This window comes from Anticarsia gemmatalis, chromosome 5 (assembly GCF_050436995.1).
Source record: "Anticarsia gemmatalis isolate Benzon Research Colony breed Stoneville strain chromosome 5, ilAntGemm2 primary, whole genome shotgun sequence".
Lineage (NCBI taxonomy): Eukaryota > Metazoa > Arthropoda > Insecta > Lepidoptera > Erebidae > Anticarsia > Anticarsia gemmatalis.
The window spans coordinates 2,035,473-2,049,659 of NC_134749.1; the positions used below are offsets into that span (position 1 = coordinate 2,035,473).

General features: G+C 33.7%; 1 protein-coding gene across 2 annotated transcripts in view; it reads left to right on the forward strand.

Moving 5' to 3' along the window:
- The first annotated feature begins 1,797 nt into the window (after positions 1-1,797).
- LOC142972776 (uncharacterized) overlaps positions 1,798-14,187 on the forward strand; it is a 116,879-nt gene continuing 104,489 nt past the window's right edge. The window contains exon 1 of one of the 2 annotated variants that reach the window (XM_076114059.1): positions 1,798-2,080. The gene's annotated coding sequence lies outside the window, so the exon portion shown is untranslated. The remainder of the gene's footprint in view (positions 2,081-14,187) is intronic. The other variant, XM_076114060.1, reaches the window with a different exon arrangement.

Consider the following 14,187-nt stretch of genomic DNA (forward strand, 5'->3'; position numbering starts at 1 on the left):
TTCAGTGACATACACACTTACAGAAGAATTATATATATAAAGATATCCAGATATGATAGTTTCTTTTTAATTCAACAATTTACTGAACAGTCATAGATAGACTCTATCATAATATAAAGTAGCGACATCTGTCGGATATACTTGGAAACGTCATGGTAGAGTCTGGTAAGTTTAACTTAACTCTACATTACGCACGTGTGGTACTTACAATCTCCAAAAACGTTCTATTGTTGAGAATTATCTGTAGATGGCGTTAGTTAGTATACAGTATTTTGATATACAACAAAGTTTATTTAAAGGGTTGATTTTTATTGTAGATATTAAAATATACCTACTATGTTGTTTAAAAAGAAACGAGACTTTTAGGTTTTAACCCTAATACTCTATCAGTAATATTTTTTTCTTGGTCTTGAAATAAAAATGAATATCTCTTTGTGCACCACTCATGCAGAACAATATAATAAATTTAAAGTCAATTTAAATAATGGTTTAATGAGAAGAATTAAAATCGAACGAAATTTTCGAAATAAAATTAGCCAAAAGCCGACACAAGAATCAGAGTTCATATTTTTCAACTAACCCGCTCGAAAGAATTAATTGCGAAGAAAATCGGACCTTTAAAATTTAACGGCGTGTCGATAACTTGAAACCCTCGCTAAACCTTAATTATAGCCCTGCAAAATGTCAATAAACCTGACATTCGAACATTTTTTCATCCCCTTTCTAATTTGTTAGCCCTAAAATCGCAACCCTATATGTTGTCCAGTTTATCATGAGCTGGGACCGTGAGCAAAATATTCCACAATAGTGCGACTCTAATAGGTCAAGTTATGTTGGACGGTGAAGCGTGTATTGAGAAGGGTAGATATAGGGTTGGACACGCGCTACTCTGTCACCTTTTGTAAATGATTGCAGAAAGAGACGGAAGATATGGTGCCCCTTGTTTAACGTTCCGTTTTACGGTAGCAGAGACAGTTTGACGTTTTATGTTTGATATTGCAGATAGAAATTAAAAAAAAGAATTAGGGAAGACTGCGGAACAGTTAAAATACTGATTTTAGGAATATTTTTAGTAACAAGAGAAACGTGACGATAGGAAAATGCAAGTTAGATAAAGTCAAATTGAAACAAGATTACCAATTTTTTTAACGGTATCCAAACCTTTGGATAAGGTTCGGTTAGCTTTGCAAGTAAAATTTTGTTACACTTATTGTACTGTTGCTCTTATTTTATCCGTCGGATAGTGTATCCATACGTAATCCATCCATAATAACATTTATGTACGAATAGAGGCAGAAGAATCCTACACTATTTCTAAGTTAATAATAAAAACAAAGCAGTTCGTATTGTTGTATAATGTAGCATAAAAATCATTATTCTTAGTTTGTGGGCAGGATCTTTGAGTATAAAACTCAGGTTTAGATATATTTCTATAAAATTCTTGATATTCTAACAAATAACGATATCTGATTGAATTTTGTAATTACTATTATTATGTAGATCACCCACAACTAACAATGGCTATTACCAAAAGCACTATGATACATTTAGTTCACAATAAACTTCAGTTAAAGCTCCTACTAAACTAATTTCAAAACGCATTGCTGCAACACATTGCTATAACACATCAGGATATACGAAATAAAAAAACGACCATCAAAATGCAATTTGAAAATTCACCAGCATGCGACGAAACCCACAAAACATTCGTCTAGCTGCAAACAATCAATACGAACCGTGTAACGGAACGTATCATCGCCGGCCGGGACTAAAACCAGGGGTTCGTAACTCAGTTGAGTGCGCGTTGCAACCGCGCACGCACGCGCGCCGCGTACCGTTCCCTTACACACATACACAACAAAAAACCACAAATTCTTAACAATCAACCCATCGTGAATAACATCAGTGCCACAGTGTATCAATAAGTGTCATCCACAAACAAATACAGTGAAAACAACAGTGACTCAGTGTCGACTCAAGAACAACAGCGTCCAACCATAATGATATAAAACATTTTCTACGACAAATCGCTTGTTACTGTGTTTTAATCGGTAATGTGCCGTCTTTGAGGATTGCTCGGGTATATATCATTATATTTACGTTCACAACCCGCAGTGTCGGGGTGGAATCTATGGAATATGCTAATAAGTTGGTTTCTTTTAACCCGCACACAAAAAGCTCTGCACTAGACACTGCAGTGCGATTTGTGTTGCAAATTTACCAGAATTTATATCCTCTCCGTCTGCATGTACTATTTTATCTATTTTCATTAACAAGTTTTGTTTCGCCTTTGTGTGAGTAATTTGTGAACGCGGTTCTGATACGATTTCTGAATTGTTTCCGACGTCGTCATAATCAAACAGAAATTGGTTTCGAGTGTTTCAATGAATCGGTTTTGGTTTCAAAACAGAATTGTACAAAGTTCACAGATTTACAATCAACAATTCTGCTGCGAGCAGTTTTCGCTTCATAATAGGAACGGGTAGTGTCATTTCCTTTGTGCCAATAGTCTATTTGCTGTAATTTCTTGCTATCCCAGTTATTAACGTGTCTCGATCAGATCTAGGTTTAGATTTGTCCAACATTCGAGCGGTCTATTAGATTCGATTGATTCGTGTTTTGAATTTGAATTTCAAATTGGTTATTTGTTTTGAAGAGATTGATGTTGGCCTTTTAGCGGCCGAGTGTTAATGCTCTGAGCTTTATTGAGTAGACAGAGGAGTTATATAAGTTGGAAATGAAGTCTTTATTATTAAAGCATTACATTCGTTATATCTGACATGCCTTGGGGAATGAGATGACGTCACAGAAAGGCCAAGGACAGTTAATTCGGCGAATGTAGACAGAATTTTTCAATTGTGGACGTCGGAGGTAATGAAGATAAAAAGTAATTTAGGGTAGACGATGATATTTGATTTTATATCCAGATATTTATCTACAGATTTTCATAAGAAGAGCAACTAAAGCATTCATCTATTGTTAATGAGCTGCCTGCTCAGAGGCGAAGGATTAACGAATCTCTCAAAACTGCAACAAAGCAGTTGATTGCAACTGAGCTTAAGACCGGATTAACTGCATAAGAATTGGACTGTATAAGGCAACGGCTATGAAATATCATAGTTTGGTACCTTATTCATTGTTTGCAATAAGACTACCACTTTCTCAAAGGTTATCAATAATGATTAACATTGATGTTCGATGCATGCCAAATAATGGAAAATGGTTTCGGGAATCTGAAACAATTGTATAATGCTTTGAAATGACAGTTACGAGTACAGATTATATCTACGAGTATAGAACAAAAGGTAAAAATTGTAATCCGGAAGAAAAGTTACTGCGATTATCATTGCTTTCCTTTGTCTTAAACAAAAACTCTATCATGAAATACAGCTTAAACGTCTACTTCCATAATTCTAAATAACGAAAAAAGATCATATACGTCAATATAGGACTTCGGTTGAACAATGAGTTCTATAAAATCATCGATTACAGAACATTTATTTTCTTATTCTCAAAAGAAAAGAGACCGTAAATTAAAATTCAATACTTAAACAAATGTACATCCATCGCGATCTTAATTCGAACCTTTCCCGAATTGATTTAATTCCCAATATAAAAGAAGAAACAGTTCGTGTATCAAATTGAAGATATCAACAAAAAAAAATCTTCTACGAAATCGTCTTGTCAAATCAATACGCCAAAATTCTCCATTATCAAAAGTAACTATACTTTTGGCTAAATGTATTCTTGTACGTAGCCTTTCAGCCCTTAGAGTCGCGTCCTTGACCTTTACTCCCTAGTAACAAATATAACATTAGGCTCATCTCTTTGAAAAGGTTCCGTAAGTCGTAATCTACCAAAACATAACTATTAAGGGGTTTCTTATCGCGTACTCGTAACTTGATGTGTGATTCTGATATCGAGTTAAACTTTGCGACACCAAACCTAAAGCCCTGAGATTTGGAGAAAACTATCTTCAATTTATAATGCTATGAAATATTTAGAACGAATTTATGAATAGTTCGAAGGTGCATTTTTATGATTTGAGGTTAAGGCGAATAGTCAACTACTTAAGGGATTTTTTTGGGTCATTTGACCATCATGATCACCGTAAGACTCTATAAATTTTCATTGTATATACGTCAGAAAACATTCAAACGTCATTCAAACATTCCAATTTTGATGTATTTGAAGCATATTAACTGAACTAAAAAAATCACATGACTGACGATTTACCGATGGAAATGTCTTGATTGATTTTCAGGCAAGTAAATATATTTTTTAAATGCCAAATCCTAATCACGAACTAATATGCAGATACTACTTATAATACAAAATGATAAAAATAATTTACCTACAGTTGGATAACCATTAACTGTATTTGCTAAAGTACATACCATATTAAGCTCTAAAAATATAACAAAATCACAACTATCTATAAAGAATTTTGTACCAACATGACAATGATTTAAAACACCGCATTGTAGCAAATGGCTTACGAAATATTTCGTCCAAACGATTACATATTTCGTGACCTAGAACTTGGGAATCGATATGAGAAATTGATAACGCAGTCTTTTGGAAAACGTACCGATTCCGTGGTTTTTATTGTTCTAATCGTATTAGGAAATAATTGAATCGGTTTATAGATAGACGAAGTTATAGAGAATTATGTTTAGTAGGTAGTTAAGAAGGTAACGATAAATTAAATTACGATGGCTCGTAGGTGAATGAAAGGTGTAGTTCATTTTAGTTTCTACGTAGTGCTGGTTCCTATAGAAAAACAATTATACAAAATAAATTAAATACAATTTTGATCAGAAACCAATATTCCCATATTGCATACTAACAATTAGGGCATGATGTCATTGTATTGTTCATAATCTTATTTCTATCTTTAATTATTTTGTAATTTTTAATGAATTTGATTTTATATTGCTCAACCGGCATTCTCAACCGCCACACGCTATTTTTGCATCTTATTCACTCCATCCAAATACTTTTACATCACACATACAACAGCTCTCATTTTTTACCACACACTACCTAAGAGCGTATAGCAAATGTGAACAATAGGAGAGTATCCCAGGACCCTTCGGCCGTACCTTATTGTAAAGTTTGAAGCCTCCCTCGTCCACAATGATGTCCATATGTCTAGCGGACTGCTGTCCAATTGTCAAGACCTTACATTGACTTGGGCTTATGTATAGATATTTCGGAAATCTGATATTATTTCTCGTGTTATCCTGGTAGTAAGTTTATTATTTCTGCAATATAAAGACGTTAGGCATGCAAGGATTCATCATGATGTTTTCCTTCACCGTTAGAGTATGTGATAATTATTTGTAATACATTTATTGAGGGCATGTAAAAGTCAAAGTCCCCAACCCGCACTTGGGCAGCATGTACTACAGACCTGACCCCATCCTCGTTTGGGAAGAGTCCTTGCCCAGCAGAGGTACAGTAATGGGTTCAAAAAAAGACGATATCCTGAATTAGGAATTGCATTGTGTCTTTGTGAATTATATAAATGCGACTGTTTAACCTTTAAGTACCGACGTGCTATTTTAGTTACTTAAGTACCGACGTGAGGTCTGCTAGACCACCAGAGCTTTAATAAAGAAATCTTTTATGTTTATTAATATCATATGTAAATAAATATTTCTAGGAATTCTATATGTATTTAGTTATTGAATAAATGAAAAAAAAATAGTAGTACAACCATTTATAATTAATAATTTAACAACTAAATTACAGCCTCAAATTCTTTGGACGAAAAACGTTACTTTTATATTACTAATTATTATATTACAACAAACTATAAAAACATTTTAAATGCCCTTTTTTCTCAAAGATAAATAATCACATAAGCAAAAAAAAAAACTATTATAGGTTAGAGACAATTTTCTTGTAAATCACAAGGCACCAAATGGTAGGAACTATCAAAGTTTACAAACACTCTTTGCAAACAGGTTTGCTGCATTTTGGGCACACATATTTCTTACGTTCTTTTTTTAGATTTGAAGAACAGATGTGACAGAATTATAGTCACTTTCCAAGGCAACAAAATTCGGGTCAATTTCATCACAGTGGGATTCTAAACTCTCATATAGCCATTCCGTTAAAATTTCTTCATGGTCTTTATTTTGAGGCCTTGTACTTGTAGTTGCGTGTAAGTTTTCTTCATGGGAGGAACAGTTTTATTTGCGCTAGTGGTTGCTCGTTTTATACCCGAAGTACCTGGCTTATCTATTTTTAAAAGCAACTGTAAAGATAAGAAAAAACCTATATTATCTTACAAAAGTCATATTCAAAAAAAGTTACACAAGTACAGACGAGTGGTCTGACAGACCACTCGCGATCTTATAAAAGCCATAAATCACCGGAACCGCAAGCGGCGACATAGCAACTCTCCACGAACGCTGCCGGGCGACTTACTGAGGGGTAGAGAGAAGCACGGGGGGATACGTATTCGATAACCTATGTAACTAGACTTTCTGACCTACGAAAGTGTCTGTCAGACCACAGGTCGGTACTTAAAGGTTAATACAAGTTATACTGGTATATTTTAAAACAATTTTTGGTAGATCATTTGTATGAATTAATCCTATCGATATCAAACTACACGCACATTATGTAACTTTTAGAGGTCTAAATTAAAGATTATGCTAAAAGACATTAAGGCACACAAGCCGTGGCTTGTCCATACCTACTAGTTCACACAAAGAAACTGTCTACAGTGACAAACCGAATACAAGACACAAAACAAAAGAAATAGAGTATTGAAACTTGTAATAGAATTCTGTATTTTATTCAGACCGAAATTAACTGACACTATTGATTACGTACTACAACAAAAAAAGCTATCTGCGTGATAAAATAAAGCGCCTTAAATATTTTTTATTAAAGAAAATATTTTACAAAATTCTTTCTAAGCTAATCCAGTGGATATAAAAAATTGTATTTAAGTACCAAACTTTTAAAATATCGAAGAAAAAAGTACACTTCAAAACGTAAAACGTCTGCTTAAAAAATATCACTTTAGGAGTTACTCATTATAATGTTGGGCGTTATCGCAGACGATGTACATTCTTGTAGAGCGATGTCATTGCTTATTATCAATAAAATATGCATGTTTGTGGGAGGAGTAGGCATAAAGTAATATGGATGATGACTTTATTGACTTATTGAAGGGCAAATGGACTAAGGTGTAAGTATAACTGTTTTTAGAACAATGTCTGTTAATGGTTTTAAAATTGCATTATGAGTAATTATGACACTGAATAATTTTTAATGAATGTCAAGAATTGTGGATTGTGGTTTGAATGAATAGTTATTAAACAAATGCAATAGGAGTTCCTTGTTTCGATTTCTAAAAATATTTGACGTCTTAAAGATGTAGGTACTTTTTAATCTTTAATTTCGAACAGATTTTTAAACAAGGTGACATAGACTATATTATTAAACAAGGCTTGATATTTTAACAATTAACCTATTTATTTATTTATTCTATCTATACCTTTAAACATAAAACACGTCTTTCCATAGGGGTAAGCATAGACGAGAGAACCTATTTATTTATAAAATCCAAAACTCAAAAATACTAATACCAATAACACGATGAACATTTGAACCAGATAGTGCTAGGTAGGTATTTATTTAAGATTCTCTCTATATACGTTAAGAATCAGAACATTTGTGTAAAAGATCTTTACCAGTTAGATCTCAAAGGTCAGGCGGTAGTCCCTTCGTGAGAGTACTAGTAATCCGTATTGGTTTAGTCGAACTCTTACTGGGGATAACGTTGGCAAAATAAATACGTATACCGGGACCCGTATCATAGCTAAGTTTATAAAATATGTAATCTTGCGTCCTTTTCTTTTACTGGAGGAAGAAGATTATAAAATACTGCTGTATTTTTTGGAAGACACGCGAGTTTATAATCCCCCAATTAAGTCCCTCTCAAGTAATTATATCTCCTTATCAAGATGGTAACTGAAGATTTCCAAAATTTTATGAATATCAGTTCAGTAGTTTAATCGTATGTCTATACGAACGATTACAAAATAGATTTTTGCATGTACATATACTAGTCTAAGCTTACTGCTACATGCTTTGATAAAAAGGTTTTGATTACAATTTAGGATAGAGGTAGTTGAAAACCCGAAGGCAATCGTAGGCTTGTTAAAAATTTGCCCCTAAATTAGTGGCTGATATAGGGAAAACAGAAAACTTTGTAGAACGTAGGTCAGCTAGTTTATAGTATTAGTACGGATAAGTTTCATGAAACTGCCGTAATATAGTTTACATGCCAGACTAACAGTTAACATCAGCTTAGTATCTTACATGGAACGACTGTCTATCGGACCTCCACAACCCAGTTACACGGTACCTTTAAATAAGACTGGTTATCAGACTTTCAAGCTTTTTACTTCTGGTAACGACTTTCGAAGATCTTTGGAAATGACAATTAATAGCTCGATTCTCTTCTACTATCAACTACCGAGAACCGGCTAGTTATTGATAAATTTTACACGAAAATCTGTTTAGCACCTCTACCGGGCTCCGTTTGAACTCTTTTGACAGTACATTTTAAATGTCAAACTCTCGAAACTCGACAGTACCGACTATAGAGAATTGTGGTACAGGACCCACAATTTCACGTGCCTCCGACATAGACTTACATAGGCTGTATAAGACAGGAACAAAACTGGCCGTTCAGCTACTCAATAATACAAATCAAACAGTCATTCGAACTAACAAAACTCATCAACGGCTAACCAAAGAAATAGTAAAAATAATAACAAGAGACTGTACGGAAGTTATGAACGGGTTCCACAACAATGAAGGGCATCGATGCCTGTTGATCTCGCGAGTTTCATACGAATTATAACTTGGTTTGTATGGAAGTAGCTTCGAGTTTGATTTTTGAATGAGTTTTTGTAGTACAGGTTTTTTTATACAATAGTTGAAGTTATAAACTTAATGTAAATGGACATTACATTAAGTTTATAACTATTATGGATTATGGCTATGATGTTCATATATTTTTTCTGTCTCCTAGTTATATTAGTTTTGTAGTTAATATCAATAATCAAAATACAGTAGAGACAAACAGATGTAGTAAATGCTGAGATAATATGGCAAAGTAACGTGGCTCGCGATTTGATATGATTAAATTGAAAGTGATCAGAAAAGTACAAAATATTAACAAAAAAATAACACCTGACTTTTAATTAGACTGCTCGTTGATGATCAATAATATAGATTATACAGCACAATATCGTGTATTGTACAATGTTATTGTGCTTTGGTTTAATATTGCGTTAAATTTTTATAAAATCTTTCGTTTCAAAACAAAGTAACGTTAAATTTTATTCTATTACACAATTGCACGTCTAGGTGTCATACCTGGTAATTCCCGGTCTCAGATAAGACTTAACATTTTTCATCTTCCAAATAATTATAAATCTTATAACAAAACGGAGTTGTTTTACAGCAGAAAATAAGTTACAACGATTATGTAATCCCAACTTTAAAAACAGTATTTAAAATAATAAGTCGACTAGATATTCACTGACCGAATAAATCCATTCTTGTACATCTGAAGCTACTAAAGGCTGTATAATAAAGCCAGTTTCATTCGTTTATTTGTATGAATGCGCGTGAGTTGATCGAGTGGCTCTTTTATTTTGAAAGAACAGGTTGCTAGTTGCGTTCAAGTGCTCGATATTTATTATTGTTAGGATGTTTGCTTTTTATTTCCCGTGGGATTTGATATTAAGAGGTTGTTAGTTTGTATTTAAACGTAGCTTGATTATTACGGCTCAAAATTGTACACGAAATCTTGTAATTTTTTGATTGCTACAACTATCAATGCTACTAGGCTTATTAGGACCTTAATTAGTTTGCAATTTTCTGATGTAAAACATAAGTCATTTATATTTAATATAATCATCTGAGGGCACGGCAGTGTCCCCGCAAGTCGAGCATCACTATTTTCTGATAAAGGTCTTAATAGAACTTCAGCCATTGGTGATCATCATCGTAGCGAATCATACCATCGAAAAGTTTGAACATCTTTGACACTAAGGGACTACTTCTGTAGGGCACGTGAACACATTGTACATTTATCATAAGCAAAGTCGTTAAGCAAAGCCCTTTCGGAAGGCTTGAACTATGCTGACAGTAAGTTAACCACTAGCCATACGATAAAATGAACTAAATTGACCATTAACGATACCAAAAATTTAAAAATAATGTTTGTAATATTGTTATATTCCCGCGATGTCCCCACCAGACATTAAAGGCACCCCTTGCAACTTGCATATACCTAATCAATCACTTTTCAAATATTTAACCCTAACAAATCATGCGAAAAAAGGACGTCTGGCTGTCATTTTTGTACTAAACAGTTAATAACAAACCCATCTTCAAATATCAACTCTATGTCATACGGCATAAGGTTGATTTTAAGTTGAACTAATATAAGGTTGGGTACACACAGCACGTGTCAAGCTAGGGCTTTAGATAAAAAATGTTTGAGTAAACGATGCGTGTAACTTCGTATTGAATTAGTGACATCGTGTCGACTATTAATGTAACGGACACGCTCGTGTGAACCGGGGTTAATGTCGATGATGCTATATTGTGATGAGTTGGAATAAATATAAAATACTAGCAATATATTTGGTTGTATATACTGTTTGTTATAAAAATAGGTTTGGTAAAAGTTAGTTCAGTCAGTTCTTTTCTGGATTTTTTAAACACTTCTGTTTTCTATGCATAATATAAATCCATCTGGGGACTACCTACGCATTCCCTAGTAACTATACAAATTTTATCTATTAATGCTAACATTTGTATATAATACATACGTATTTGAGACACACTTTTGTATGTCTGTCTATCTGTTTGTCCTAGCACGGCTAAATCACTGCTGCGATTTTCGTAATTTTTAGTACCGTATACCTATAGGTAGTGTTAGCCTTGGAGTCATACAAACTCACCCCATACTTCACAAACTGACCTAACAATTCTTTATTAATAAAGATCCTCAAATAATTTCACTTACACGTATTACTTTCTCCACCTGAAATGAAACGACACGAAAACCAATTTTCTTTCCTACAATTTGACTTCCTAAACCCCGGCTCTAGTTGTCCAATCTGCATAGATAGCACAAATGTTTTTGCTGAGTTTTTACCTTTAACCTAGGTACCTTTTCAGACTACCGATTCGCTTTAAAAACACAAGCGGCCTCTGCCTGAGATCGGTAAACTTAAACATACATATATAATATTATTTATCTAAGAATTAAGAACGTCTTTTTTTAAAGTCAGTTAGAAAAATCTGTATTGCTATAGTTTAGGACCTAGACAATAGGTAAATCTAGTATAAATACCTTCTAATAGAAAAAAGGATTTGCATATCCAAAACCATTTTTTGGTGATTTCCTCCGCACAAAAATTAACTAATAAACTGCCCCACAGCTAGACAAGAGTCTCCTCCAAGAATGCGCGAGGAGAAGGGTCTTAAATACAAACATAACACTCGAAACCTTTTTCTTCGATAGCAGTTTACAACATACAATACATCTCAAATTAATTAATTTTTAACTAAAGTTTCAGACCCACAGTACTAATTCTAAAATTTAAATTCACGTTTCCCCCAAAGTACTAACAAAGTAGTAGAAAATGCGTGAACCCTAAAACTGCATTTGAAAGGGCCCTTTTACCTTCAAAACTAAAGCGAGGTCAACTTTCATACAAGTGGACTCACCTACATTGCACATACACGGGTGTCCATTAGTTCAAGCAAACGTGTTTTGAATTTGTAAAAAATGTCTCTTTGAACTAGTTATTTTTTCATGGTAAAGCTAGCACACCTAGCACACCCGAAGTTAGGGCTTCTGACTGCTACTAAAAATCCTATGTCATTAAGTGAAAATTTAGTCTCGAAATTTCAAAAAGCATTGATGAGTTTTGTCATGGGCATTTGGAGACAGAGCTGGATGTTTTGCCTAGTATTTAAACGGATTTACTGAACGAATCGACGAGCCTACATTCCAGTATTTAGCATCTAATGAAAATTTGGCAAAAAAAAAATCTTACTAACAGCTTTTCTGTGTGGCCTCAACTGAATCCAAACCTGAGACTACGATGACAATGTTCGAATCAACTAATACAAACGCTAGCGACATAAAAATATTAGATACAAAAATAGTCTATCATATCAAATTTTCGATATGAAGACGATACTATTCCATGGCATACAAAAAGTACAGCATGACGAAGATGTTTAAACTCGTCTCTTCAAAAATAACGTAGATTTTATTCTCAAGTCATTAATGTTAACTTGTTCGTCAATAATTTACAGCCACGCTATAAATAGATTCCTCAATAAAATCATTCGATATGTTCCCATGATAATTATATGGCTACACTTACTATGGTTTATAGAGGTCTAACTGTAGTTTCTATAGCCCGACAACTTAGTAAAGAGCATGAACAATGTACTTTGAGTATAATAAATAATTCCAGTTAATAATTAAATGTTACGTCCTCAACTCCAAAATAAAGTAACAATAGCAAACAAGCTACCGTCCTCTGTATAGGTTTGTGGGTAAATAAATTCTAGATTTTGTACACCTTCTAACGTCTATCCGGTATATTTGCAGTCGTCGGTGAACTATAATTAGCATTATTTATTATTTGAATGGCCTTATAATGGAAAATGACTCCAGCAACAAAAACTGAGTCCCGGGATGTAATGTTAACTATTAAATGTTATCCAAATACTTTTAGCCGTTTTGACTTGAATAAAAAACAGAACATTACTTAAGAGTTTGTTTGTTGCTCCCCATAAAGTATCTGCGGTATGAACATACTATAACTGCAACAGACACCATGGGTTACTATAAATATTGAGATACTAAACCAGACTATAAATCATGGGAAACGTTATACCTTTAATAAACGTAATGTTTTGAGAATACAGATAATATCCTGGTTTTACTTTACAAAAATATTGGTGTCACTTAGAATATGTTTATTTAATTTATTAGTCTTCTTCTGTGGTCTGAGTTGGTGAATAAGTGGTATCGGTTACGATTACCCGGTCGGGTAAAATGCTTCTAGTCGTTACTAATGAAAGAATATTTTCTACTAGTTGACCCGCGCAACTTCGCTTGCGTCACATCAGAGAGAATGGATCATAATTTTGTTGCAGCGTGATGTTATATAGACTAAAGCCTTCCTCGATAAATTGTTTATTGAAGACAAAAATATTTTTTCAATGTGAACCGGTATTTCCTGAGATTAGCGCGTTCAAACAAACAAACTGTTCAGCTTTATAATATTAGTATAGAAAAATATATAGCCTGGAGTTTATTAACGTGCCCGGCATATGGGAATATGCTCGCCCCCACATTACATGAGACTAACATTGTCAACAGCGAAACGTGGGTGTGTTTCATACACCTTTACCTACACTTGCAGGTATAACAGGCATAATAATATAATAAATAAATTTAACCCATTAATGTCCCACTGCTGGGCAAGGGTCTCCTCCCGTAATGATGTAGGGGTCAGGCCTTGAGTCCACCACGCTGGCCAATTGCGGGTTGCGGACTTAATAATATAACGTATAATACGTATGATCAGATACTATAATACCAAGAAAACGTACAATTTTTATTTCACATTTCTAATACGTAACACACACGTATCTGCCGTAAAATACTTTGTTTAGAACGACACATTCATCTCTACTGATTCAAAGTAACACTCACACAACACGAATGTAAGGGCGGTATTTAGTGGTAATAAAATCGAACATTCAGGAGACCCTTACACAAACAACGGAACAAACAAACTAAATGTATACTGATATTAACAATAAGGGTTTGTGCACATTCACGATTGAAAATTGCGAATTTTATTTATTAACATCTAATGTCAAATATTCTCAAGAATTTTTATAGACTATATTTCTAAGAGACCTTTGTTCGTGGTTCTGACCTAATCTTACAAATTATTCGTCAATTTCGTCTTCATTAGCCATATAACTATTCAAATCCCAACACCAATAAAAGAGCTGTAACCAAAAAAGTAATTCAACATTTATTTATAATTGTTTAGATAGAACTGGGTAATCAAATACTTATTCTTTGAATTAAATTCTTTA